Raw genomic sequence first — 27,679 nt, 5'->3', positions numbered from 1 at the left:
GATCTCAGGGTTGTAGGTTTGAGCCCTATGTTGGGTATAGAGATTACTTAGCGATAAAAAATTAAAAAAAAAAAGAACAATTTCATGTAATGAAACATTTAAATTTAAATAAGACAAAGATATGTCAACTGTATATGCCGAGGCTCTCACAAGCTACAGCAAAGTCAGGATTTGAACTCTGAATCTTTAGGACTTAAGTTTGTTATCTTAGTCCATGCATTGTACTGTCTCCCTAGCCTGTGCTAAATGTTATTTCCCTAGCCCTTAGCACAATGCCTGCTGCATGGAAGGTACTCAATGAATATTCAATAACTGGATAAAAATTAGAATATGTAAATGAACGAATGACTGAAGTATCTTGCTCTGGAAAACAATCAGTTGGTGTTCCTACCCTGTTGATCAGTCTTTCCTGCTAACACCATCAGATAAAAAGGGTTCGTCTTCAACAGAGGCAACATGCAATAAGAAAAATTATAATGTGCCTCTATTATTGCCATGACAAAGTGAGAAAGGAGACAAGCAACTGATCAATTCTCTTCCTTCATATACTATCAGGCAGAATATGATTTTAACTTGGAGCATGTTGATAACTGCAGAACAGAAAAACAGATAACAATTCATGCCAGTTTTAGAGTCCTGTTAATCTTCCAGATTGTTATTTGGACACTAGCTGTCAGCATATTTTATGTATTTCCTACATGTCTCCTGAGCACAGCTGTGCTAAAACTCTGAGGGCTCATTTTAACACATGAAAGCAGCTTGGACTAGCCGGAAATGGCAAGAGATGTGGAGTCAGCAAGCCTGAGTTCACGTTTTGGCTGTCCACTTACCAGCTGTGAAGCTTTAAGCCCCAAGCGTCTCAGATGAAATATGCATGCCCTAGAGGTTTGGGACATTATGCTGGAAGGTCTCAGAGATGCAGGATAAACACAATGCATTCATTCATTTATTAAGCAAATATTTATTGAATGCCAAGCATTGTATTTCAAGTGAAATGAGCAAGACAGATAAGGTCCCTGTTCTCATGCAGCCTTAGATTCTTGGGAGGGTCATCAGTTCAATACAGATGAATGCTATAAAAAAAAAAATAACATGAAGTTACTTTTTAAGTTTATTTTTAAGTTTATTTTTAAAGGCTTGGTAATGGATTATTATTAATTGCCTACCCAAAAATCACTTTCCCCTTTCTCTGGGCATGCTATTTTCAAGTAGAGCTCTGTCTAGGGTTGCCACACACCCCCCATGGAAGGGGCACTGGTTGGCTTAGGCCACATATATTCAACTCCCCATTGGTTTAGGAGTTGCCAGGTAATCTAAACAGTCCAATTGATGAAGTTCTTGAACCTAGGTGAGGTTCAATGGGGTGAGGTTCGGAGCCGACGGCTAAGAAAGAATTCTTAAGGCGTCTTTGGTGCAAAAAGGTTGTTTATTAGAGCACGGGGACAGGACCCCTGGGCAGATGGAGATGCTGCTGCGCCGTTATCCTGAGGAGTGGCTGATTATATACACAGGAGTTGGGTAGGTGAGGACAAAAAGGGCGATGTTAGTCTCTAAGGAATTTTGGAAGCAAGGTCTACAGGACCTTGAGGGGCTAGCTATTGTTGGGAGAAAGGTTATTCATTACTAGTAGTAAAAATCTTCTTGTGAGACCCTTTAGATGTCTATCAGTGGGCCATATGCTTGGGAATGATTCTCTACACTATCTTGGAGATTTAGAGATAAAGTTTCACATTTCTCCTATCAAGTGTCCTTGTTAGTGAGATTTAGGTTTAGAAGAAATTTAACTTTATTTACTTTTCCTTCTACCTCAGCCTCCTTCAGTTTTTATGGAGGGGAGGGTGACATTAGGGCTTGAGGAATTGAGTTCTGTGCCTTTGGAAATTGGGCTATTGATAAGGTAACTTCTTTGTTGTAAAACTCAAAGACATTTGTAAACCAAGGGAGACTCCTGCCTTGCAGGATTGTGATCTCTGCAAGTTAACTATTTGTTTTTCTTTTAGGGCAGCCAGAGGTGTGTGAGGACTGTCACACACATTATTAGCAAGGGGAGCAGGTGGAGAGGGGTTGCAAGGTGCCAGCTTTTGCTTTGTCCTCAGCCAGCCTTCTGCTCCCTCATCACAATCAGCATTAATCCTGGGACTCTGGCATGCAATCCTGGTATCAAAGTTGTTTTCAGTGCTTTTCCTCGCAGCACCAGAGGATGAAGATGTAGTATCAAGAGCTGCTGGGGCCATTTTGCTGCTAGGATGGGAAGAGCTTAAGGTCAAAGCCAATGTGAAGAGAAGGGTGCAGCTAAGTGGTCCCCTGCTCTGGGGTTTGCCTCATGTCTGAACTTCAAGGTATAAGGACTAATAGGTTCCTTTATTGCCTGGCTGATACAAACCAACTTCCCTGTTTCTCACGCCAGAGATGGGATAACTGATATAGAAATTTGGTTTCAGGAATGAGGTCCAGTAAAATACAAACCCTAAAATGTGGATTTGGCCAAACAGAAGTGAGGAGATGAACAGCAGTAGCCTGTTGGGAGCCAGGCCTGTACCTAGAGGCATATCAGGGGAAATGGTAGGAAATATCCAGGATTGTTGATTACAGAACATTCCTACAATAAAGAAACAATCTAAGAGAAGTGACCCGTCTGAAGCAGAGAAGGAAGGAAGTGTAGTTTTGCTTAGAAAGGCTGTCTCTGGGTCTGGACTGCAATCAAGACTACTGGAATCTAGCTCTGCAAAGAGCAAACACTCTACTCCAAGAGAAGTTTCATACGTGTAAAGACAGGACATAAGACTGGGGCAAAGGACAAACCTGAGGTCACTCCCCAAACATCCTACTAAACAGCCCTCACCTGACAAAGCACATAAGAGCAGCTGTGATGGAACCTGAGGTCAGGGAAGAAATCATTCCACACCAAGTTATGTCAGAAACTTGCCAGAAACGGAAGCCAACACAAAAGTAGCAGCCATTACACTGCAGCTTTAGGGGATGATCCTACAACAGAGGGCTGGCATTAGACAACATAAAGTCCCAGACTCAAATACAACGCCCAGAGACAAGCCCTCTGTCTATGGTTCCTAGCCTCTGGAAGTGAAGAGTCTAATACCTTCATGATGACTAAGTTTATGAAGGAGCTATATGGCCTAAGAAATCCCAGTCCAGACCACGGTCTAGGACTGTTCATCTCCTATGGCAACCTCAGCTTCCTTGAAGTCACACATGGGAAAGGGGATTATGCAGCTCCTAGAAAGGGAAACTTCTCTAGCTATGTCACTGAACAAAAGGCCTCCAAGAAAAGAAAACCAGAGCCTTGCCAGATCAATTCACCTACTCCTCAACTGTCAGAGAATTATCAGAACCTGAGGCTGAGAAGAAAAAAGCAGATCCTTGGTACCAGTATTTCTGAGCCAGAGTCCCGAGATTCACCCTGATTAGACTGTTTAAGTCATGTTCACCTCCAAGTCACATAGCCACCCCAGGGGAGTAATGTCTTACATGTATTATTGTCCGGAATGTGTCTGTGTTGGGGTGTGTGTGTGCACACATGCATGCTTTCCCAACTCTCCTCTTTCATAATTGAGATTTCTTTAATTGTAGTCATCCCTGATCTTTCTCTACTATTCTATATATTGGATATGTTGGTGATTGATACATTTGTCTTAGCCATACTTTAACCAACCAGCAGGAGCTGCAGACAGACCGAAAGAAGAAAGTTTCCTCTCCCCATAAGTCCAGATGGACTAAGTGGAACTAGGGGGTAGACTAAAACCACTATATATCCTATATAAATTATAGAGTATCAAAAATGTGAGAAAAGAATTATAAATATATAGAATGAATATATATATTTTAGAAATAGAGGTTATAATTCAATTTTTAATGTAGATTCCTATGGCCCCCTTCTTTCAAATTATTCTTCCTGACCAAAAACACATTTAACCCCAATGGTTAAATCAAGGATAATTTGAACAACAAAATAAATAATGCTATCATAAAAATGAAGGAATATTACATTGAAAAAAATCATGATTTAGTGGTGCCTGGGTATCTCAGTGGGTAAAGCCTCTGCCTTCACAAGTCATTATTTCATATTCGTGTCTATATTCTAATCATTTATTTTATGACTCAGAGGTCCATAGACTGGCAGCCTGTGACTTAAATTGGGCTTCAATCTTTTTCAGTTTAGCTGGGACAGAAGTCTCCCCATCCCTGAAAATTTGATTTGTCATAGATCTTTTTATTGTTTCAGACATCAGGCTGGCTCTACTCATTTATATGACATTTTTTTTTAGTAGAGTTTAAACATTACTACCAAAATTTTGAAGCTTTGTATAACAAATTAAGCAAAATATATTTTCACCAAAAATTTCGCTCAGGCTCTGTTCAAATAGTCATGTTTGCTGATTCATTGAGTCTGAGTTAATGTTCTCCTGACTTTTATTACATCATGAAAATGAGTGCTATTTCATTTTTGACTCAGAAATAGCCATTAGTCACCAAATCCCTCACACTGTTCTTTGAGTTTAATGGCAGTTTAGATCAATTGCCAAATATATGAAAACAAGGAGGTTCAGAGATATTCTGCATTTATTACTCATTTCTCAGAAACCTGATGGACTCTGGGTGTAGAGATTACATCATCTCTTCCAGAGTCTTCTTCTACCCCATAATCCAATCACCTGGGAAGCTTTTAAAATACTGATGCCTAGATGCTATTCCCAGAGAGTCAGATTGAATTCTTACGCAGTAAGACCTAGACTTTTCTACTTTTCTTTTCTCTCCTTCTTCTTCTTCTTCTTTTTTTTTTTAGGTTTCCCAGATGATTCTAATGTGCACCTAGTTTTGAGAACCACTGATGTTCCTTGGTTTTGTTTGAGGTGACCAAGCACCTATTGTCCTAGGGAAAGGGTGTAATAGAACTTTGGTAACTTGACAAAGTTTATCTTTCAATACCTGTTGACATATAGGGCAGCTCACTGAGAGGAAAGCATACATTAAAATCTCCCTGGGGAGCTTGCTAAGTGTGCAGATTCCAAGCTCACACCCTCCCAGATTCTGATTCAGTGTTAATTGCACACCATGCTAATTACATGTTAACTACTCCATAGAAGGAAGACCTATAGCTCTCTGTGTTCAGTGCTTTATTTCTGAATTACTTGTCCTGACCCATTCATTCCTCCCACTACCTGCTTTTTCTTAATCCCACAAACTTCCAAATGAGTTGCTCATGTTCTAATTTTCATCATCGCATTTCTCATTAGGTTTAACTTCTGGCATTTTCTTCTCAGCTCCTCATTAGCCATAGTCTGATCTCCCACGGTGACTCTGCATTAGTTTGTCTTGGAAAACTGCCCTCCCAGGTAGGCTTCTTCTTCCCAGAGGTTTCCCTGCTGCAAAGTCACTTGTCCCAGCTTCCATATGCTGGATTTACCCTTTTTTGAGCTTCATTGTATTAACTGGGTGAAAAAGCCACCTTAAACCTGGATGGCTTAATGCAACAAGCATGATTCTATGGGTCAGCTGTCTGTGTGGACCAGCTGGGCTGGAGTGGGACCTTCTCTCATCTTTGAAATCGCACCTGGACTGGCTGGAACAGTGTGGGGCTTCTCTCCCACCTGATCTGTCATTCCATTAGTTCTCGGGGCTTCTTCATATGGTGGTGGAGGGGCTCCATGGGAAAAACAAGAAAGGGCAAGCCCCAATAAACAAGTGTTTCTTCAAGCCTCTGCTTGTGTTACATTCACGTATGCCCTGTTGATCAAAGCAAGTCACATGGCCAAGCCCAAAGTCAATGTGGGAGGTGGCCACCTGAAGGCATGAATCACTGGTGCCATGATTACAAAAGTAGACCACAGCTTCCCCCCTAATGCCAATTATTTGTGTCCCTGTCATATGCAATACTGCCTTCCTCCAAGCATCCCTACAAATCTCAATCATCTGTAGCTTTGGGCTCAAAGTCCTGGGTCCTGTGATTTCTGTCAAGTCCAAATGAGGTTGAGCTCTTTGGCTGTGGCTCCTTTGTGTTCAGAAACCTGTAAGTGGAAAAGACAAATTGTATGTTCTGCATACTCAACAAACATGGAAAGATCAGGCCAGGACAATCACAGTAAATATTTCCTTTCAAAAATGGAATTAAGGATATATGTTTATAAAAAATTTAAAAAAAATAGAAAAAAAATGGAATTAAGGGAAGATATGTAGCAGGCAGTGATTCATAAGACTTCTGGCACCCTGCCAGGTGTGTGTTGCCAGGTCTTTCCATTCTGAGAGTAGGACCCTGTTCTGTCCCTGGGACTAGCTTCCCAATCCATTGTTCCCTATCGCTCTTGGCGCCTGTGGCCTGGCTCTTGACTTAGCCTTCCTTTTTGCTTAAGAAATAGTTTGTGTTGGCCTCTAAGTAGCTTTCTGAGGTAGCTTCTTAACAAAAAAAATTTTAAAAAAAAAAAAAAAAAATAAAAAAGTTGGGGGCCCAAAGGCCATTTTACAGTTTGTGAAACCTCAGCCCCTTTTACTCCAAGCTGGCTATTACTTTCCTGTTGTAGTCTGTTTGCTTTTATTGAAGAGGGTTTTTTATTTGTTTATTTTTTGTTTTGTTTTGTTTTGTTTTTAGAATAGTTTTGGTTCACAGAAAAATTGAGGGGAAAGTACAGAAATCTTTCATCACATGTGTAGCCCCGCCACAATCAGCAGAATTTGTACGTCTGTACTATGGATGCACCTTCATTGACACATCGTGGTCACTCAAAATCCAGAGTTTACGGCTCACCCTTCATGCTGTGCATTCTCTGGTTTTGGACAAATGATACATACCACCATTATGGCATCATACAGACTATTTTCAGCTCCCTAAAAAAACCTCTGTGTTCCTGCTTATTCATCCCCACCAAACCCTGGCAACCACCGATCTATTTATTATCTTCTTAGATTTTCCAAAATGTAGCTGTGTTGTTGTTGTTTTTTCCCAGTACAACTCTCTTTAAAATGTCATAGGTGTTCTATTATTGTCACTTCAGTTTGCTACATGCTCCGAAACCACATCCATAAATTCTTTTTGAGATTGGCATCTCTCTTCTTCGGGCATGTCTGGTGGCTGTGAGGCAATGCCATTAAAATTCTTAGAAGTTCTTTTGTCTACCTGTGATGTTCCATTGGAAACCACTTTGTAAAACCCAAAACCCCAAATTCAAGAACAAATAAATAGCAAAAAAAAAAAAAATGGGAAGGCATTGTTTCTGCGAGGGTAGCCACGTAGAAAGAGAACTGGAATTCCTGATAAACAGATTAAACAGATCTGGGACATGTAGTTCTCACCAGACTCTGTGTAGATGAGTTGAGCCTGATTAAAGGCATCTGACTGGGCACAGAACCATGATTTGAAGCTGCTGTCCCAATGTATATGCAGTTTCCTGAAGTAGTTTTTTTCCTTAAGATATTTGTAAGTTATTTCATGGTATTTGTCACATACGGTTTTTTTTTTTTTAAAGATTTTATTTATTTATTTGACAGATAGAGCTCACAAGTAGGCAGAGAGGCAGGCAGAGAGGGGGAAGCAGGCTCAATGCTGAGAGGCCCATGCAGGGCTCCATCCCAGGACCCCGGGATCATGACCTGGGCCAAAGGCAGAGGCTTAACCCACTGAGCCACCCAGGCGCCCCCATATACGGTTTTTGATGGCTGGATGGTTCTCCATCGAATGAATGTGAAATCATTTACCACTCCTTTAGAGCACCTTAGTTAGGCAGTTTCTGTTTTCTGCTGTTAAAATAACGCTGCTGTCATCGTTTTGGTCCAGAATCGGATCACTGTGTCATACTGTAGAAACGTATTTGAGGCAAGTGAGCTAAGAAGCCAGTATTTTCGAGAAGAATTGTACCAACTTATGACACTGTCGTCAGCCTACCTGAAGACTTACACTTTTACTGTTTTTCTTTCCTTTTAGAATTTAGCAGACAAAATGGCATCTCGTGGTTTTAATTTCCATTTCTTTAACTGCTAAGTAGACAAGCATCTTTCCTTTTGTTCAATTACTCTAACTTTTCATGTGTCACATCTGCTCCAATTGTAGAGTGTCAAATTAGCATTAGGCTTGGAAGCAAATGACAAAAACAAAAACAAAAAAATCAAACAATACAAAATGTAACAGTGGCTGTTTTTCTTTCTCACAGGAAAGAGGTCTGGGGTCAGTCCAGGGCTACGGCTGCACTCCAAGCTGTCAGGGACCCAGGCTTTGTAGATCTTTTTTTTTTTTTTTAATTTTTTATTGAACTTCAATTAGCCAACATATGTACATCATTTGTATCAGATGTAATGTTCAGTGATTCATCAGTTGCGTGTAATGCCCAGTGCTCATCACAGCGTGGACCCTCCTTAATACCCATCACTGGGTTCTGTAGAATTTATTCTCTGCTCAAGCCTCCACACGAGCTCCTACCTCATGACTGGCTTTCCCTTTGGCAGGGGGAGATGGCGCTGGGGGTGGCATAAGCCACCTCTCTTGAAGGACATTTTCAATTCACTTGTGTTTATATCCCATTGGTCAGCACTTTGTTTTCTATCCAAGGGGAATAAAGGGAGAAGGACTATCATGTTGATCAGCAGCCTCTGCCACACACAGCAAATCTCCACCTGCCACTGGGGCTGAGAAAGTAGCAGCTCGGGGAGGAGGAGATGGTGCCGTTTGGGAGGGGAGTAAATGTGGAGAGAGCACCAGGACGCAGGCTGACGCAGAGATGGGTGTGAGCTGGTGGGACAACGCTGGTGGGAAGTTGGCTTCTCTCTGGTTCTGGACCCTTCCCAGGCTTCACTCAGCCTTCTCTAAGGCCTTCCATCTCCTCCCCCAATTCTCATCATTTTTCAGGGCCCTGCTCCCATCTCAACTCCCTCAGAAGCTTTCCCTTTCCAGCCCAAGCATTCATTACTAGGCACCGAGAGGGGTTTTGTTAGGTTATCATTTCAGTGTGTGGTTGGTCTAATGAGATTACCAGTTTATCAAAAGCAGGTGTAGTACCTTACATTTTTCAATGGCCAGCACCCTCTACCTGTCTCCCCTCCCATATTCTCTTATCTCAGTTTAGGAATCCCTGCTCCCCCCAAATATCCCATTTGGGGGCATCACGGTTTATAAATTCAGTGAACACAAGTTACTCAAGAAGGTATCAAGTGTTTATTTGCAGAATCAGCTTTCATATTCTTCTCGTTGGTAAACAAACTCTAGGGCAGTAGAATAAGAACATTTGGAGCTCAGTAATATGACGTTTTCTTTTCTTTTTGTTTTTTAAAGATTTTATTTATTCATTTGACATAGAGAGAGATTACAAGTAGGCAGAGCATCAGGCAGAGATATAGGAGGAAGCAGGCTCCCCGCTGAGCAGAGAGCCCGATGCAGGGCCGATCCCAGGATCCTGAGGTCATGACCTGAGCCAAAGGCAGAGGTTTAACCCACTGAGCCACTCAGATGCCCCTGATGTTTTATTTTCATTCCACAGAATTGCTTTATAGATAGCATAGAGTCATCAAAGGATATAGTTCTGAAAACTGTTACAAGTGGCTTCAGCTGTGTATCATGGATACATTAAGTGGAAGGCAAATTGGAGGACGGTGCTGGTCACCAAGATGTAATCATCTGTTCCATAAAAAAGGGTTATTTGCCCATTTATTCACAAATCAGTAATGAGTATCCAATGCCTGTTACTGACAAGGACATTGTAGTGTGGAGTCAAGTCTATGGGAGACTCAAGATGAACCAGACTGGGATTCTGCTCTCAAGAAGTTTTCACCTTGTAGGTGAAAAACACACACATTGGTGTAAGCTTTTCATTATCCCTTTACCTGCTGGAGGGTGGAAGAAACCCCATTAGCAGAAAGAAAACATTGCTATGGGTCAATCAAGTGCAAACAAGCAACAGAAAAGTGGCTCAAAGCAGCCCTTGACTCTGCCCTGGGGATAGCTCTTAGTCTGGGATGATTCACCTCGGATGGGACTCAGGAATAGTCCTGCCTTCACTCTGGGCTCCTCTTACAGGGTCTTCTTTGCTTTTACCCTCTTGACCCTCCTCCTGGGCCCTTCCGTTTGGTTCCTGGCTTGTGCTGATCATAGGCAAGGAGAAGCAGCTTTCCTGGTCTAGCTTCAGAGTGCATCATTTATTCATTCAACAATTGTTTGAGCAGATATTTAAAAAAAAAAAAAATCTCCACCTTCTTTTCGCCAATATGGACTAATAGCATTACCCCAGTGTATTATTACGTTAACAGAGATTCTACCTTTTTCCCTCCTTTACTAAGAATCATCTACATTATCTGCTTTTGTATCTATATCCTACCTTGATTTGAAACAGAGCTTTAAGGAGAGAAGGTTTGATTGGGGAGAGCCCTGTCCTCCCACAGTGGGAAGCAATGGGGTCATAAGGAGGAGAAGAGAAAGTACCCAGAGAGGGGTAGGGCTGAGTGCCAAGATGGAGAGGACAGGATTGCAGACATGCTCAGGGAGGGCAGTAGAATTTGCATGGGTGTGCAGGGCTGAAATTGGGGTGTTTTTGACAGTATCCCTTGTTAGGCTTGCCCTGTTATGTTGCTGATTATGCATTTTGGCTCTTCTACAAGAGGTAGAAGGAAAAGGTATGAAAGGTGGAAGAGGGGTTATTGAGGGCCTAGGCTAGGAGGCTGAGAGGCAGTGTGGGGCCAAGAACAAGTGTGGCCTTGGAATCGGGTAAAAGGAACACCCGAGTTCACATTTCCTTTCCATCAGATACTGACCATGCGGTCTTGGGCAAACTACTTATTTCTCATGTGTCAAATGAGGATCATAGAGCTGATATCATACCTAAGACACAGTGATGTCTTGTTTCTCCGCAGAGGTCATTAAATATTTTAAGCATAACATGCTGTAAGATGTATGGCTAATGGCCTCATTAAGGAGGCTATAAACTGTGCCTTGATAAAATGATAAATGAAGGAGTCCTTTTATAGCTACAAAATTATTCACTAGATCACTCATCCAGATCCAGTGGTCTACTTCCAGAAAGTTCTTGACACATCTTGAGCTGTCAGGCTGAGGCTTGAAGAAGGAGGAATCCCTGGATTTCTGAGTCAAGGAAACCGCAGGGGTGCAGGTGCTTGGGTGTTCCTCTTCTCTGCTTGCCAGCGAGGGGGGCCTCTCAGCCTAAAAATATCTGCCAGGGAGCTGGGGCGAGAAAGGGCAGACACCATGTGGGAGGCGCGATGGGAGGAGTTTGGGAAAGAAGATGACAGGATGCCAAGGAAACTCTGTTTGGCTTAGAGATGTGGCCTCAAGCCAGTCCCTTTCCTTTTCCCTTCATCCAGAAAAACAGAACTCAAGAGCAGGAGTCATCACCTTCTTCCTGCCCTCTTTCCTAGTCGTGTTCTCCACTCGGCTATGGCAGTTCTCCAGCGGCAGGACCGGTGTGGGGAGAGGTGGGGTGATGGGGAACCCAAGGGGCTTCGTAGGTCCTAACGCCAAGCCTCTCACTCACCGAGGCATCCAGCACCCTCTGATTCTGCGCTTCTATCCTGACGGCATCTGAGAAACCCCATCTCCCTTCTGTGGCACTCCCCGCAGAAACTGGGCTTTGGAGGGCCTTCCAAGCTAGGGGTCCAAGGTTGACTCTGCCCAGCAAACTGAGCTGGTGTTTGGATTTCTGCTTGGTGTCGTGGGTGTTTGCAGCTGATTGCTTCTAGAAACACAGAGATACAGCAGAGTCTCCAGGAGGTGGGAAAGCAGGAGGAAAGAACACAGGACATAAGAAGATAGGTACAGCGTTGCTTATGTCACAGAGCAGAGGCAGGCCTTTTAGAAATCATCTACCTTTGGACTGCAGATCAGCCTCTCCGCTGTTCACCAGACTCCACTTACTGTGCAGCAATCAGGAACCAAGACCCCAGGTCGCTGGGGGTGGGAATGGTGCCTGCAAGGTGAAGGGTAGGGCGGTGGGGAGAATGAGCAACTGGGACTTGCTAGAGGACAGCTCTCTCGCTGGCTTGCCCACACCAGGGCTTTAGATCTTTGGCTTGAAGACATGGATATGGGGGTGGGTACAGTCAAGGGAAGAGGATGGCCAGAGAGTACGCGAGAATGACCACCGCCAGGACACACAGAGTCCCATGAAGGAGTAATTTCAATAGAAGGAGTGTCCAGATCCTAGTCTCCATATGTGCTTTTCCCTAAAACTGATCCCTATGGGGGTACATCCTAGGTGCCAGACTGGGTTCTCTCCCCCAACTCTCCCCCTTTTCAGGGTGCCCCTGGGTACTTCTCAAAAGGAAGCCCCATCCCCTTGCTTCTGTCTGTCACTGGGTGCACTGCCTCCCATAGGAGAATCCCCCAGTGTGCCAAATAAAGGGTCAACTTGAAAGATTGATGTCTGATCTCAAGGACACGTTTGGCATTGATTTCAAGTAGGAGGAGGTGCGAGATTAAGATTATAGTTTTAAATTAAAGTAAATTATATAGAATGTTTTCTTAAACATTTACTCAATCACATGGAGATACAATCTTCTTTAGATTTTTATGTATTATGAACTCATAGACATTCTTAACTTTGGTACCAGTCTCCTGCTTGCTTCAGTTTTTCTGTACATATAATGGCCCTATGACTAGCTTCTCTTCTTTGCTGCTAGTAATTCCCACAAAATATTATCTTATTCTAGCAATAAGCAATATTCATATTGGAAAAAAAGCTCATTTCTTATTTTATGCTTGATGATTATTTTGAAATTTTATATTAGCATTATTTTATTTCACCCAATGATTTACTAATATAAACTATAGTGATAAATCAACCTATAATATTGATGACATGTAAATTCTTTTGGTGATAGGAAGTTCTCACTTTTTCAGTTTTGAATTAAGAAGAGATTTCTTAATCTCTTAAACTTAATCTCTTAAACTCTTCTTCTTAAACTTAACCTGGAGAAGAATTAATATGTAAAATTTTAACTTATGTACCTATTTTAGAACCAAGAATTATGCTATGGTGACCAGTACAGGATTTTCAAGCTTAAAAGTATATCCTACTGAGATAAAGTTCTGTGGGTAACATAGATGAAAATATGCACGCAAGGGGGACTAATAAGTGATGGAGACTTTCTAGCTGTTAAGAAGAGCCAATATGTGTGTCTTTTGGATAGATGAAGGTGGGTATTCAATACATTTTATCGAGTGACTGAACCACCTGTAAAAGTCAAAATGCCAGAAGTTACCTATTTCTCAATTACTTAAACTTACAGTAAAAATGTTATACGTTAACTTAAAAAAATATGTGAGGAGGATATGTGAGATTTTCCAAAAATGTTAGGAGATCCCAGAACATTTATAGATCTCGCCCTGGGAGGTGGGAGGTGAATGCAGACGTGCAAGGCGTGGAGCAGCTTTTATAGCTTTTAGACAAAGAAACAATAACATTGTGAAGAGCTGACGAAACAAGGACTTTGGAGCCAGGAGTGGGAATGCTGAAGAGTTACTGGGCAGGTGAGAGTGAATTTATCAAGGTTTGGTTGCAGATTCCTCTGAAGCCTCTCAGGGCTGATGGGCATCTGTCTCAAGTGAGAAGGAATGCATTTCCTCCCTTAGGGCAGAAAACCAACAGCTTTTTCTGCATTTACTGCTTCTAATTGTCTTCGGCTCAAAATACTTTTCATGTCAAAGAGGTGTATCCAGGGGCACCTGGGTGGCTCAGTGGGTTAAGCCTCTGCCTTCGGCTCAGGTCATGATCTCAGGGTCCTGGGATTGAGCCCCGCATCAGGCTTTCTGCTCAGGAGGGAGCCTGCTTCCCCCCACTCTCTGCCTACCTCTCTGCCTCCTTGTGAGCGCTCTTTCTGTGTCAAATAAATAAATAAAATCTTAAAAAAAAAAAAAAAGGAGGTGTATCCAGGGGACGTATATTCTGGGTTTCTTCAAGTGTATCACAGAATTCTTTTAGGGCAATCGCCTCTTCGCCCTGAGGATAAATAGAATGTGTGCTTCTGAATTACTGTTTGAAAGGTTTCCCAGTTTCAAGTTCTACTACAGTAAATATCAGTAAATAATAATCCAATAGATAGAACAAAAGTTTTTTGGGTTTTCAGTGATTGTTAAGGGTACTGAAGAGTCCTGAGACAAAAGGTTTGAGAATTTCTGCCTTGGATCTTGTATTTCAGCACTTGTTTTATAGAGTTGGAGAAGGAGGTCCCAAAGAGGAGATTAATTGCTCAGGAAGATTAATTGCTCAGGAAGAAGACTGTGCCACCACACTGCCCAGGTCACTTTGCGGATTAACCGCTGGCTACAGCACTGAAACTCACACATTTTACTTCCCTCCAAGTGTATGCACAGGAGCTTACCTGCCCCTTTTACCTCCTGCCTCCCTTTCCATCACCCCGGGGAGCACAGGATCTTCTAGTTTGAGAATGCCGCACAACAACGCTACTAGAAGCCCGTTGTAGAAGCAAATTTGGTAAAGCCGGGTTTGTTCATGCTTCTCTCCGAAGGATGGTAGCTTTCTCCGATGGAGCCAGGAGTAGGTCATCCTGAGACAGCATAGGTCAGATTGAAGCAGCCGAGTAGGGCACACTGGTCTGCAGCAGACTATTTGGATTGAAAGGTGACCAGGTAGGAACAGTCAAGATCTCCCTTGCCTCATCTCTTGGATCTCAGTTGTGACCCTAATCTGCTGTGACTGGACTGCAGTTACTGTCTTTCTGTTCATGGACTGCTCTCGTGGCCTTTTCAGATATCATGAAACAGAACAGCTGGGGGACATGTAAGAGGAACCTTAGAATTTTCTAGTGCATTTGTTCATTCACTCAGTGGTGTTCCTTGAGTTCTCGCTGTGTGCCTCAGCCAGGTCTGGGTCCTGGGGTTGCTATGTGACAAGACAGATATGGACCTTTCTCTCATGGACACCACCTCTTAGTGGGATGCTCCACTCTCTCCCTTTCTGATGCTGATCTCCGAGGCTCAGAGAGGTGAAGGGACTTGTCCAAAGTCACACAGCCACGTGGGAAAAGAATTTGCTGAGCACATGCCTTAAGCCTACCCACCCTCTGGGGGACATGGCAGAAATAGGCAACCCAGTCTGTGCCACAAATGAGCTTGTTAGAGAGATGAGACTATGCGCAAGTTGTTGTTACAGAGATTTAGAGGGCACAGGCAAGGTAAATCGAAAGTACTTATTTAACTGCTTTAATGACTTAAGGGCAGTTTTTGTGCAAGAAAAAAAAAATCAAGGGGTTCATTTTTGTGTTTGTTGTTTGTTTCTTTAAAGTTCAATTTGTTAAGCTACACATGTAAAACTCAAGTTCTTAGTTTTAAATTCTGCTTACAGATACATACTTACAAATCTAGAAAATTTGAAAAATCCTTTTTTAAGACCTTAGATGGATGTTATATCGCTTACAAATTTAGTTCAACTACTTGAAATATTTTAGACTGTGCATACAAATTTAATACATTTGGTTTCCTTTCTAAGTAACTCAATTGCCTGATTTAACAAAATATCCTGAGTACCTGAATACTCTCTTAAGGAATTAACAGATCCTGGTCTTACACAGGTAGTGAAGCTTAAGTTTTCTCAGATATTTCAATGCAATATAAACTTAGTGAGATCTTGACTTAAAATCAAAAGTCTAAATTAGTGATTCAATTAACATTGAAAGATGAAATTTTAACACTGATCTATTTATAACTCCACTAGGCCACATTATCCTAAATGTTCACATACTTAAAATACCAAATGTGCACAGATTCCTAAGGCAAAATATTAATACCGTAGTTTTGGTACGCTTGAACATTTCTGTGCCAAATTTGACGTCTTTCTCCTATAGAAGAATTTAGGGGATCACTCAGGTCATCCTGCCATATTCTGGGAGTCACCTTCCAGGGAAATTTGGGGGTGACTTTCTTAGACTGCTAGAGATTACCCAGATACTGACTCGATCCTTCCCTGTTGCCCTGATTGTCAAAAACACCCTGAGCGGCGTCCCCAGGCTTGGCTTTAGCATTCATGTTAGGTAGCTACTGACTCAGCTGCTCAAAGAAAATTTGAGCTTTCCCTCAAAGTGGTCATTTGATTGGGTTTTACTTTTCTTTGCATTATAAGATAGTATTGGTAAAATATATTTTGGTGGTAAAAGTATTTTATACCAAAACAGCCTTGAATGGAGAGACTCCACCCTGGTCAATCACCTCTGTTTCTAGAACCTCACGGCTCTTAGGAATATTAAGGTGTTGATGCATGTGCTACTGGGGGTGGTGAGTCATTTCTGTCTGTGACTTATGGACAGGCCTTCCTTTACTTTAAAGTCACCCTTGAAGATGAGGCCCTGGTCTTTGGGGAGTGTACCATGTGGCATCCTATCTCCAACTCTTGGGAGCTCCTTAAAGAGTTCCATTTTGACTCATCCCTTGAAAGCCCTCCTGCCCCTGCCCCAGGAGGCCCAATAGGGGAGGAGGAGGAGGGTAACAGATGTTTGAGGAACTGAGTAAGAAATTCTGTGAAAATGTGGAGTCCCGTGGAAGGCTGATGTCAAGTCGATTCAGCAGAGACAGAGAATGAGGGTGAGCCTTCGAAGGAGTTAAGCAGCGCCGAGGGTGTAAACTGAGGCGTCCTGGAGGTGCATAGGAATGAGGAGGTTCTAAGGGATGGGATAATATGACACAAATTGAGCGAGTGCTTATTGCGGCCAGCCTCTGTCGTACATGTTGTACAGGTATTGACTGACTCATTTCCTTCTCCCAGCACCTCCGGAAAGCACATAGCATCATTATTGCCATTTTCCAGAGTGAGGAAACTGATGCCTGGAGAGCTTAAGTCCGGCACTGGTAGACTGTGTGTGTGATGATGGAAGATACTTCAGCATACCCTTCCGTGTGACATTTGAAGACGTGGCAGTGTCCCCCCCAGCTCCTCTCCCCAGTCCTGCTGGCTGCTCCTGCTGTCATATATTGTTCCGTCGGCCTTGAAGGGTCCTTCCTTCCTTCCTTCCTTCCTCTCTTTTCTTGCCTCCCTCCCTTCCTTTTTTATTTTTTTTTAAAGATTTTATTTATTTATTTGACAGAGATCACAAGTAGGCAGAGAGGCAGGCGATGGAGTGGGGGGGACAGTTTTCCCGCCGAGCAGAGAGCCTGACCAGGAGCTCGATCCCAGAAACCTGAGATCATGACCCGAGCCGAAGGTAGAGGCTTAACCCACTGAGCCACCCAGGCACCCCTCCTTCCTTCCTTCTTAAAATTTTATTATTTATTTGTTTATTTGAGGAAAAGAGCTTGCATGTGAGTGGGGGAGGAGCAGAGTAAGAGGGACAAGCAGACTCCGTGCTGAGTGCAGAGCCCGACGTGGGGCTCCATCCTATGACCCTGAGATCACTGCTGGAGCCAAAGTCAAGAGTCAGACACTCAACTGACCGAACCACCAAGGCACCCCAAAAGTGCGATATAAACTTTCATACAAAGTGCTTATTGGCGTGATTGAGGAGTGAGCAGGGCCAAGCCAAACTTATGCGAATGGATGTCAGGGAACAGTTTTGTGCCTGCTTGCCAATAAATGTTTGCACTTGCTACAGAATTCGATCTAAGACTGGCTGCCATGGCCATGGGTACCTGTTTGAGGGCTTGTCCGGGACTGCTTTACCTCTGGTCACTGGAGGTTGTTATTGTCTCCCTCAAACCCTGACAGTCGCCTAACTACGTCTTTGCTGAGGGCAGCCTAAAACTGCCCCACGTCACATGGCTGGTAGGGGGCAGAGGGGACAGCCCCAGAGCTCACCGCCTAATTAGCACACCAGCTTGCCACTCTGTAAGAGGAGGCGAACAAAAGCAAGCAGGGTACTGGCGAAGGGGCGGGGATTTCAGGCCAAAAGCATCACTGGAGCCAGTAGTGTTTTCAGAGGAAAGATTCCTTTGAGTCCGGAAAGGAGGAGTTGATAGATAGTGTGAAGACAGTGTGTGCCTGCAATTCTAGAGGTAGAGGGAGGAAAAGCTTGTGCCTGGTGGATTGCATTTCCTTGGTGAATTAGAAATCAAGGGCTCAGACTGAAGTAAAGGGGGCGGGACTGGTAGTGGCAATGAGACAGAGTCCCTTTTGTGTCTCCACGGACAGTCTCATGGGAAGCAGCGCTGCCGGCACCAGGAATGTAGAGCTTCTCTGAAGAGAAGCCTAGGAGGCTGAGCATGGCCCTAGGGTCAAGGGAGGGCATTTGTCCTGACCCCTGGTACCTATCAACATGTCAAGGTCTTTCAACAAGAAGCCAAGGTTACGTGCCTGTCCTTCTCATGATTAATGAGAAGAGGGACCAAGCACAGCCCGAAGGACCAAGCGACCAGAGACATTTGCTCAGTTGGACTCGTCTAGTCTGGAAGGGGAAGCTGATGGGGCATTTTCCTGTCCCTTCCCAGAGTGCATGGGAGTGCTGGCTGCTCTGTCTTGAATTTTAAGATACCCCGAGGTCAGTGAGGAGGACAGTCAGTTCTGGAGGAAATAAAATGACTTCGCCTTTTGTTTCTCTGCAAGAGCTGATGAATAATTCAGGGCGATGGTGAGGAAGTGGGCTCTGCGAGACAGGCCGGCTCGGAGCAGGACATCCTTGGGGGGTTGCCATGGGACCCGGCTCTGTCTCCATCTTGCAGACTCCTTAGCATCCCTGGCACGGGCCCCCCCCCCCCAGCTCTCATGGAGCCATGCTGCTTTCCAGCCAACGGGTTGAATGTCTGCTACAGAAAGGCCTTGGAGGAACTTCCAAACTCAGGCAGAGACAAGCAGGCGTGAAGAGGCCAGCTGCCTTCCTCGCAGGCATTTGCTTTATACCAAAAGGACAAATGAGGGGCGCTGCCAACAGGCAGGAGAGAAGTAAGAAGGTGGGTTGGCCAGCAGCGGAGTCCCACAGGCCCTGTTCCTGCCTGCCCATGTGTGGCGGTGGGCCTTCTCTCTCCACTCAGCTTGAGACAGTCTTTCCAAGAATTACCTTATCAGTAGCCCTTCCCCAAGGACTCACCTTTGATCTAGAGCTGCTGGTTGGCATTTAAAGGAGTAGGTGTCCAGAGCCCTCCCATAGGGCCGATGCCCACCTCCAGCTGGAACGGAACTCACACACCGGCCAATCGGACACCTCGCTCAGAGAGTTAATAATCACATTGTCTGGATTTGCCTGCCAATTCAGCTGCTGGTGTAGTATTATTATTGTCTCCTGTAACACTGAAGATACCTTTAAATGCACAAAACTCCACGTGGGTTGTCCTGCAAGAGTGGCCATGCCAAGGTCCCAGCACCAACACACTACCCAATGCCAGAGCAGGCTCCTGCCTTCTTCGCCGTGTGGAAGATGGTCCTGGGCAGCCATGAGTGAAGTAAGAGAAAACGGTATCCGTTCCATGGCATGGGATTTCAGAGTATAACATGTTCGTTCTGCAGCATTCAGCTGTAGCAAAGTGTGTTTAGCAGCTCAGTCATAAACAAGGTTGAGAGATACTGGTATCCAGATCAAGGTCTTGTAGGGGACCCGTTGATCTCAATAAACCCCTCATTAAGCTTTGGCAGTATTCCCCAAAATACAGAGGAGAAAACTGCTCAAGGACTCAGCCTCCTGGCTTAGAGTCACTCCCTGCAGTCAGTGTGGTCTGATAACTTTCTGGTCCCCCAGGGAAGATGAAGCATCTTACTTCATTAAAACAGATGTCCTCCGTGTTTTGTAAAGTAGGGCTCCCATGTACCTGTGAGTGGTAGGAATGGTGTCACGGTATTCTGAGAGTGTGTGGGGTGTGTGTGTGTACTGGGAAGTATGTGTGCACTGGAGGAGTCACTTTAAAAACAGAGCCTCCAGAGCCCACTCATTGTTTTAATAAGCACAGGTCGAATGCCCACAGAACAGCCTGACTTAGGAATTAGATGCATCAAGACAATAATAATGATAATAGAACTCTTTCTGTGAGTCCACCCTCTTCCAAGCTGCTGAGGGCTGAATGTTTGTGTCCCCCCGACATTCACGTATTGAAACCAAACCCCCAAGGTAGTTGAGGTAGGAACTGGGGCTGTTGGGAGATGCTGGGTTGCTAGAGCAGAGCCCTTATAAATGGGATTAGCACCTATAACAGACACCCCAGAGGGTCCCATTGTCCCTCCTGGCATGTAAGGACATGGTGAGAAGATAGCCATCAGGGGGAAAGCTGACTCTCACCAGACACAGAATGTGCCAGGACCATGATCTTGAGCTTTCCAGCCTCCAGAACTATGAGAAGCACATTTCTGTTGTTCATAAGCCTCCCAGTTGACGATATTTTTATCACAGCAGCCCAAACAAACTCAGACGCAAGCCCTTCTATGTTTTAGGAAATGTGTACTTTGGTGAAGAAGAGTGATGTATACCCCATTAACCAGAAAACACAGGAAAATGTAATCAATAATATAAGAGAGAGGAAAAAAAAAAAAAGGAAACTATGGAATGGCCCAAGAGGGAGACATTGTTTCTGAAGTTGGAGGCGGGAGATGGGAAAGGCTTCCTGGAGAAGAGCATTCCTTCTCCTTTCTTGGTCCCATTTGTGAGCCAAAAGACAAGCTGTTGGAAGTCTAATAAGCCTAAGAATAGTTCTAGAGATTTAACTGCCCTGGTTTGGAATGAAATTAGATTCAACAAAGAGCCAGTGTTGGCATCTTCTGGTTTGCCAGAACTTCACATCTATTGAGACTTTTTTTTTTAAATTTAAGATTTAATTTATTTATTTAGAGCCAGAGAGCATATAGGAGCAGGGGGAGGAGCAGAGGAGAAGGGAGAGAGGGAATCTCAAGCAGACCCCCCTCTTGAGTGTGGAGGTGGACCTGGGACTCATCTCAGGACCCTGAGATCATGACCTGAGCTGACATTAAGAGTTGGACGCTGAACGCTTAACCTACTGAGACCCCCAGGTGCCCTCCCTTCCCCCCATCTATAGAGCCTTTTAAGGAACCCACAGATGTTCCTTCGCCTCTGAAGAGACCCAATCTTTGAATTCCAGCCTCCTTCAAGTTATAGATTCTTCCTGAAATAATTTATGTGGGAGTATTGCTTTTATGTCTCATTTGAGTAGCGGTGTAGGGGGAAAAAAAAAGTTTTCTTATTTCTTTCCTCTATAATAAACAATTGTCAGCAATGCTACTGACTCAGTAGGCCTTTATGATGTTCCCCTTAGGATATAATCGCCACTTATTACATTCTTTCTACGGAAAAAAACAAAACATTTGTGATGAAAACGAGCAAAAGGAAGATTAATATTGCATCAAAATAGAAGTTATTTCAAACAAAATTAACTTTGGGGCACCTGGGTGTCTCAGTCAGTTAAGCGTCTGCCTTCAGCTCAGGTCATGATCTCAGGGTCTGGGCATCGAGCCCCAAGTCAGGCTCCCTGCTCAGCGGAGAGCCTGCTTCTTCCTCTCCCTCTGCCTGCCTCTCTGCCTACTTGTGTTCTATCTGTCTGTCAAATAAATAAATAAAATCTTTTTAAAAATTAAGTATCTTTTTCTTTTTTGAGATATTGTTGGGTGGAGGAGGCAGAGGTGATTTTTGGTCCTTAATATCAGTCAATTCACGATTGAAAGAAGGAGCAAAGCAAACACACACACACACACACACACACACACAGCGCGAAGAGGAGAAGCTTCAGAGAAGTTCTGGGAACTTCACCATTTCATTTCACACACACCTTTTTGGGCTGGTGTCCTGAACCCCTGGTAATCTATTTAAAAGAGACAAGGCAGTCATTTTGAGTTGTTTGTGTCCTCCAGAATTTAGCCAGGGTAGGTAAAGTGATGGGCTAGGGCCAGGATTTTAGAACTTGAAAATATTTTGCTGCCTGTCTGGAAGTTGACCATGGTGACAGTTGGCTATAGGCCTCAGAAGATGCATTTCCCAAGGATTTTCAGACAAATGAGTCCAGAGAGCCTCCCATGGGGCAAGACTGTCACGTTATTATCAGATTACCAGGAAATAGGGGGATCTAAGGGTTGAAGTGAATGATGGGACACCAGGAGTTATCAGCCTAGGATGCCATAAACACTTTTGTTTCCAGGATAGGCAGGGAGAATGGGCTGCTTCAAGCCTGTGCATCTTTAGGGGAAAGGGAGGTGATTTTTCCAAGTGTATATTGGGTCCCTTGCCTCTGTGTTTGGACGTACGCCTGAATGCTTTTGGGACCTGCAGAAGCCCCTCCCCCACCCTGTTTGTGGGTGGATGTACCCCTTCGTGGACATCCATCGTGATATCTAACAGCTCAGCACTTTCCCAGGACCCCTTGTCGGTTTGAAGATTTCCAGATTTATAATTCCATTTCCCCAGGAAGGAGCCAGAGACTTCTTTTCCCAAATTCCTTTGCAGCTGGATAGAAGCACAGGCCTGGCCTCCTTAAATGCACCCAGGCAAGACTTTGATTTAGGAGGAGAATATGCAGAACCAAGAGTGCTGAGTGGAAGCCTTTCCACGAGGGTGACAGAGAGACTGGGTCTGCAGAGGCACAGGTTCTTGAAGGTCCTAATAGCAGTTCCCCTGCAGCATTGTTACTAGCAGTCTCTCCTGGGACAATTAGAGTGTTGGTCCTAGCTAAGCAGCTGCCAAGCCTAATTATCCAGCTTTTCCAGATAGCCTGTGGATTAACCAGGGGAGTGCAGTGAATGCCCCAGAAGCAGCCACGGGGAGGTGTTTGCAAGCATATTACTAACTCTCCTTGCACATAGGGGGCATACCAAAAACTCAGCAGTCAAAATGAATATTTTAATGTACTCTTTTAGTAAATGTTTGGGTATTCCAGCCTTGCAAAGAAAATATGCATGCACTTATCCTTATTTTAGAGTCAAAGAAACAGACTTTTCAGAAAAGTCTAGCAAGGTACTCAAGTGATTTAGTATGTCCAGATTAAAACTAGAACCAGGCTTTCTAACTCCTGATGCAAGGTTTTCTCCACAAAAACCTGCCTCACTATGCAAGGAGACTTGAATCTTATTCTTGATTGAATTCAACTGGAAATTCTTAAAAACATAAATATCCTTCCCAGTAGCTGTTGGCTTACGGTACTGCTAGGACAGTGAGTAGGACTGGGACAAAGGTGAGGAGGTACAAATGTAATGGGAACCCAACAATCCAGTGATCGAGACAATACTTTAATGGGATATTTAAAAAATAAAAATTAATGAAAAAAAGCCATGATGAACAAAATATCAAACTTTTGAATAAGAACAGGATTGGTATGAATGATTTTTCCCTTTGTCTCAAGTTCTGCTGTAATTACAGATCCTATCTTTAGGGAACCTGTATATATTATTTTAAAATAAGTTAACAATCCAAATGAAGCGACATAATTGTCTTCTCAGATATTCCAAGTTTGAATCTCTCCCTCCTGGTATGTGATTTTTCTCCAACAAAATACATAGCAGCATCTCCCTGTGAGCATTCCAGAGCCCATAAAATTTGGATTAGATCAGAATATCTGTGTCCAGACCTGTTGGGATCTGCAGAAATATTAGTTCTGGCTGGATCTCTAAAATAACAGAGTAAAGAAGACAGAATGAAACAAAGGGAAACATAAGATTAAATTTTCATGACTATCAAGGCCGCTGGCTGTCCAGCCCCTCTACGTCGATGCCTTGATAAATCGTAATGATGATAATGATGATTAGCGTTTATTTGACACTGTTCCAGAAACAGAATTAGACACTTTAAGCAGCTGATGCTTCTTGTCACAATCCCTGTAGGGTAGGAGGAGCTCAGGAGGAAAGTGAGATTGATGTCCCTAGTTAGCAAATGGCAGAGCCAAAGTATAAGCCCAAGTTTGACCAACTCCAAGGCTCAGGTCTTCCTGCCATAATCTGTTTCCTTTCAAGAAAGTGGACTTGTCATCTTCCAAAAATCAAGGAGTCTGAGGACTATGGAGCACCAAGATGGGACTTCCTGGCAGGCCAATGGACATCATTCTACTGAAGGCCTGAGGAAAGCCTCACTTCTCTTTGATGAGTGACCTGCAATCCCTGTCCAATGACCGGGCCCCACTGGATTATCTCTGCCATGTTGTGACATCTGTCCAGTCCCAAAGGATAGTCCTGTGGATTTTTTATGCTCATTACATTATCCTAGAGGTTCTGATACAAGAAGATACCCTAGTAGTTCTGATATGAGAAGAAGTTCTGATGCAAGAAGTCCAGAAGGCATCTTAACACAGATGGGGAAACTGAGGCTCAGGTCAGTGAAACAATTTCAATAGTGAAAACTCGGGCTAGAACCCAGGTAGGACTCTCCTGCTCCCGTCAGCCTCTTGGAGGCAGTCCTCACCCTATGTAGCCAGAGGGCTATGCTGCATCGGGGAGCCTGGAGACTCTCCTTAAAAGGTTTAGCTTATAGGCCAGAGGTCAAACAGTGGCATTCTCTGGGCTAAATCTATATTGTAGATGTGCTTTTTTTTTTTTTTTTTCTGAGTTTGTGAAGTGTTTTTGAAAAACTTAAACGAGCTGATTTCATTTTAAAAAGCAAGGGTTTTCACCTACAAATCCAGATTTCTGGCTTCTTTTGAAAAATTCCAAGATGGGGGCACACTGGAACCATTCTCACAGATGGTGACTGTTGGCCGGGCTGGTGGTGTGTTGGAGCCTGCTCAGAATGGCCCATGAGAAGCAGTTCTAGAGTGTTCAGAAATGCTGTGGGCCAACCGTTAAATGCTTGATAGCCTGAAGCCAGCAGTAGGATTGTTTACACCACAGACACAGGCCAGGTGACTGAGTGAGAGCTTTTAATTCCCCTGCCCTCCCCCCCTTCCATCCTTCTTTTTTTCTTTCTTTCCTTGTTTCTTTCCTCTTCCCTCCACCTTTCCTTCTCTCTCTGTCTCTCTTTCTCCTCTTGTTCGCTTGCTGACTTACTGTTTTCCTCCTTTCTTTGGGAGTGTCCGTTTGACACCATAACTTCACAGGCTGGAACTAAAGAGAATTCACCCTGTTTGGAAAAACACAGTCCCACTGGGCCATCATCACCCATTTATGTTACCGCCTGGCTAGGGAAGGAACTGGAATTTTCATCTCCTATAATAGACTATGGCTATCAATGGTGATCTTCCTAAAGAAAGCTTGTACATTGTTGAGTAAGGGGGAAAGGCCAGTCATCACAATCTTGATTTGGGGCCATTTCATAGCCTTTCTTATTCAAGTATAACACAAATGTTCGAAACTTAAAAGCCCAGCTCAAGGAATTATCATAAAGTGAGCTTCACTTAACAATATCCAATTTCAGAAAGAGAATATTGGCGGTATAATCAGAGCCCCCTCTTAATTTTCCGCCTTACAGCCCCCTTCCTTCTTCCCAAAGGTAATCATTCTCCCAATTCTGACGCTGTAATTTCATTTTGCCTGCTTTTGAACTTTATTTAAATAGGATCTAGAGTTTATATATTCTTTTATATCTAGCCGCTTTGATCGACATTCTATTTGTGAGTTCCTGTCGTTATTGGGAATGGATGGATTCCACAGTTCTTCCTATAAATATTCCACAATTTATTCATTCAGTCTACTATGGGGGTTTTCAAAATTGATCTACTTTAGCTCTCCCCAAAAGGAGAGCCTAAGACAGAGGTTTACCTTTGAACAGTTCATTCAAGAATGTGTTTCTGAAAAAAAAAAAAAAAAAAAAAGAATGTGTTTCTGGGGAGTTAGTATGCAGGCCATGGACAGTGACATGGAAGCAGGGAGCCCAGTTTATGGATGTGTCTCAAAGTTAACCACTACTATAGGCTGCTGGTGCTCAGTCCTGCATCTTCTGAAGGGCCATGTGAAATGCATTTCAGAACTGTTCACCAGGGAGAACAGAAGTAGAAACATTTATCCACTGCCCATTGGCTCCTACCTCCCATTGGCCAACAGTGATGCCACCAGCATAATTTCTGTTCTTCTAGGTTGTGCATGCATGAGTTTCCCAAGGGAATCCCAAGTCAGAAAGGCTACGTGGTAGGAAGTCCGATGTATGCGGTGCACGTCATAGACAAGGCCTTACGGATTTTACCAAAAGCTGCATGGAGTCAGCTGGGACAACAAAGGTAAAGTCAAATGGATTTTGAAGTTGTGCTAAAGAGATGTCCGTGTATTGGCTTTTTTTGAATGTGTGAGCATTCTTATACATGTGTCTTGATGCACATCTGTGCATAATTCTGTTAGGTATATTCATAGGAGTGCAATTGTTGGAAAGTAGATATTCTCATGTTTAAGCTTAGGAGGTATTGCCAAAGCAGTAATATTTATTTCCATTCCCACCAGCAATGCATGAGAGTTGAAGTTGCTCCAACATTTCGTATTGTCATATCTCTTTTTAAAATATCACGTAGGGGCGCCTGGGTGGCTCAGTTGTTAAGCATCTGCTTTTGGCTCAGGTCATGGTCCCAGGGTCCTGGGATCAAGCCCCACGTTGGGCTCTCTGCTCAGCGGGAAGCCTGCGTCTCCCGCTCTCACTCCCCCTGCTTGTTTTCCCTCTTCCACTCTCTGTCAAATAAATACATAAAATCTTTAAAAAAAATAAAATATCACACAAAAAGCATATACATATTTTTTTCTAATAAATATAGCTTTCGAATAGCTCACAGTTGTTGTTGTTGCCAGATTGTGTCTCCTTAGCTGCTCGGTTCACTTAGCACCATATTATACATCTGGTCCTTTGAGTGCTGTATCCTGGGCGGCAGATGTGCTCATGTATTCTGGGCTATTGTGATGAGATCAACAACTTTGCACTTGACCTCAGTGGCAATCCAAAGAAAACAAAGGGGAAGGAACAAGACATTTAACATCCCCAAAAGAAGTCACCATAATTGATTACATTTCATCTATCAGGAAACCATTCCAAGTCTTTGACTAATTTGAGACTCCCTGTTGTGATAGAGAATCTCTTCCTTGATGAGATGTTATGATTCCTGCCAGTAGTAGCCAGGGCCCTGCTTTTCTCTGCTCAGAGTCTAGGCTGTCTGTAACATGTACTCTTTTTCAAAAAAATTTATTTATTTATTGGAGAGGGAGAGAGAGAGAGAGCAAGGGTGAGCATGGTGGGGGGAGGGGTGAAGGAAAAGGGAGAGACCAACTCAAGCAGATTCCTCACTGAGCATGGAGCTCAGCACGCTCATTACCCTGAGATTATGACCTGACTATGGGATCATGACCTGAGCTGAAATCAAGTCGGAGGCTGAACTGACTGCATCACCCCGGCGCCCCACGTGTAGTCTTTCACAGAGAAACAGGAAGGAAGGAGAGACCACCCTTCAAGGTCTGGCCCCAGCTTCCCTTTCTCCCTTGTTCCCATCCAAGGTAAAGCAGCACCTGACCCCTCTGTAATGCAACAGGCAGGCCTCTCATTCTGAAGTGCCCCACACTCCTAATGGCGATCATCCGATTTCCTTCTGTGTGGTCATCTTGGCCTGAGCGCCAGAGTAACTCCTCCTCAGTGATGCACCAAGTCTTGGAAAACCACACTTACGTATCTCTAACTTCTAAACATCCCTTCCAAAGATAAGGAAGTGGGTTACATGAATTGTAAGTGGAAAGAGTTTCTACTTAAGAAGCCTCCGGAGGCTCTTCAGTCCTGCCTCTCCCTGTGTGCTGGTCCAGCCCACCCGGCACACTGCTGGCCCACCTCGCTATGCCAGCCCATGGAGCTGTGCCAATAGGGGGCTGTCCTGGCGGGGGACTGGAGGTCCTCTCCCCTAGAACGATCCTTTCCCTAC

General features: G+C 43.9%; 1 long non-coding RNA gene across 2 annotated transcripts in view; it reads left to right on the top strand.

The window, feature by feature from the left end:
- LOC123391920 overlaps positions 1-26,305 on the top strand; it is a 112,186-nt gene extending 85,881 nt beyond the window's left edge. For both annotated transcript variants that reach the window (XR_006606596.1, XR_006606595.1), the window contains exon 6: positions 25,871-26,305. This is a non-coding gene — a long non-coding RNA (uncharacterized LOC123391920). The remainder of the gene's footprint in view (positions 1-25,870) is intronic.
- The last annotated feature ends 1,374 nt before the right edge of the window (positions 26,306-27,679 follow it).

Source organism: Mustela putorius, unplaced genomic scaffold (assembly GCF_011764305.1).
Source record: "Mustela putorius furo isolate JIRA1106 unplaced genomic scaffold, ASM1176430v1.1 tig00000407_pilon_pilon_pilon, whole genome shotgun sequence".
NCBI classification, from domain to species: Eukaryota; Metazoa; Chordata; class Mammalia; order Carnivora; family Mustelidae; genus Mustela; species Mustela putorius.
The sequence above is the reverse complement of the archived record's forward strand: the minus strand, read 5'-3'. Positions and strand labels throughout refer to the sequence as shown.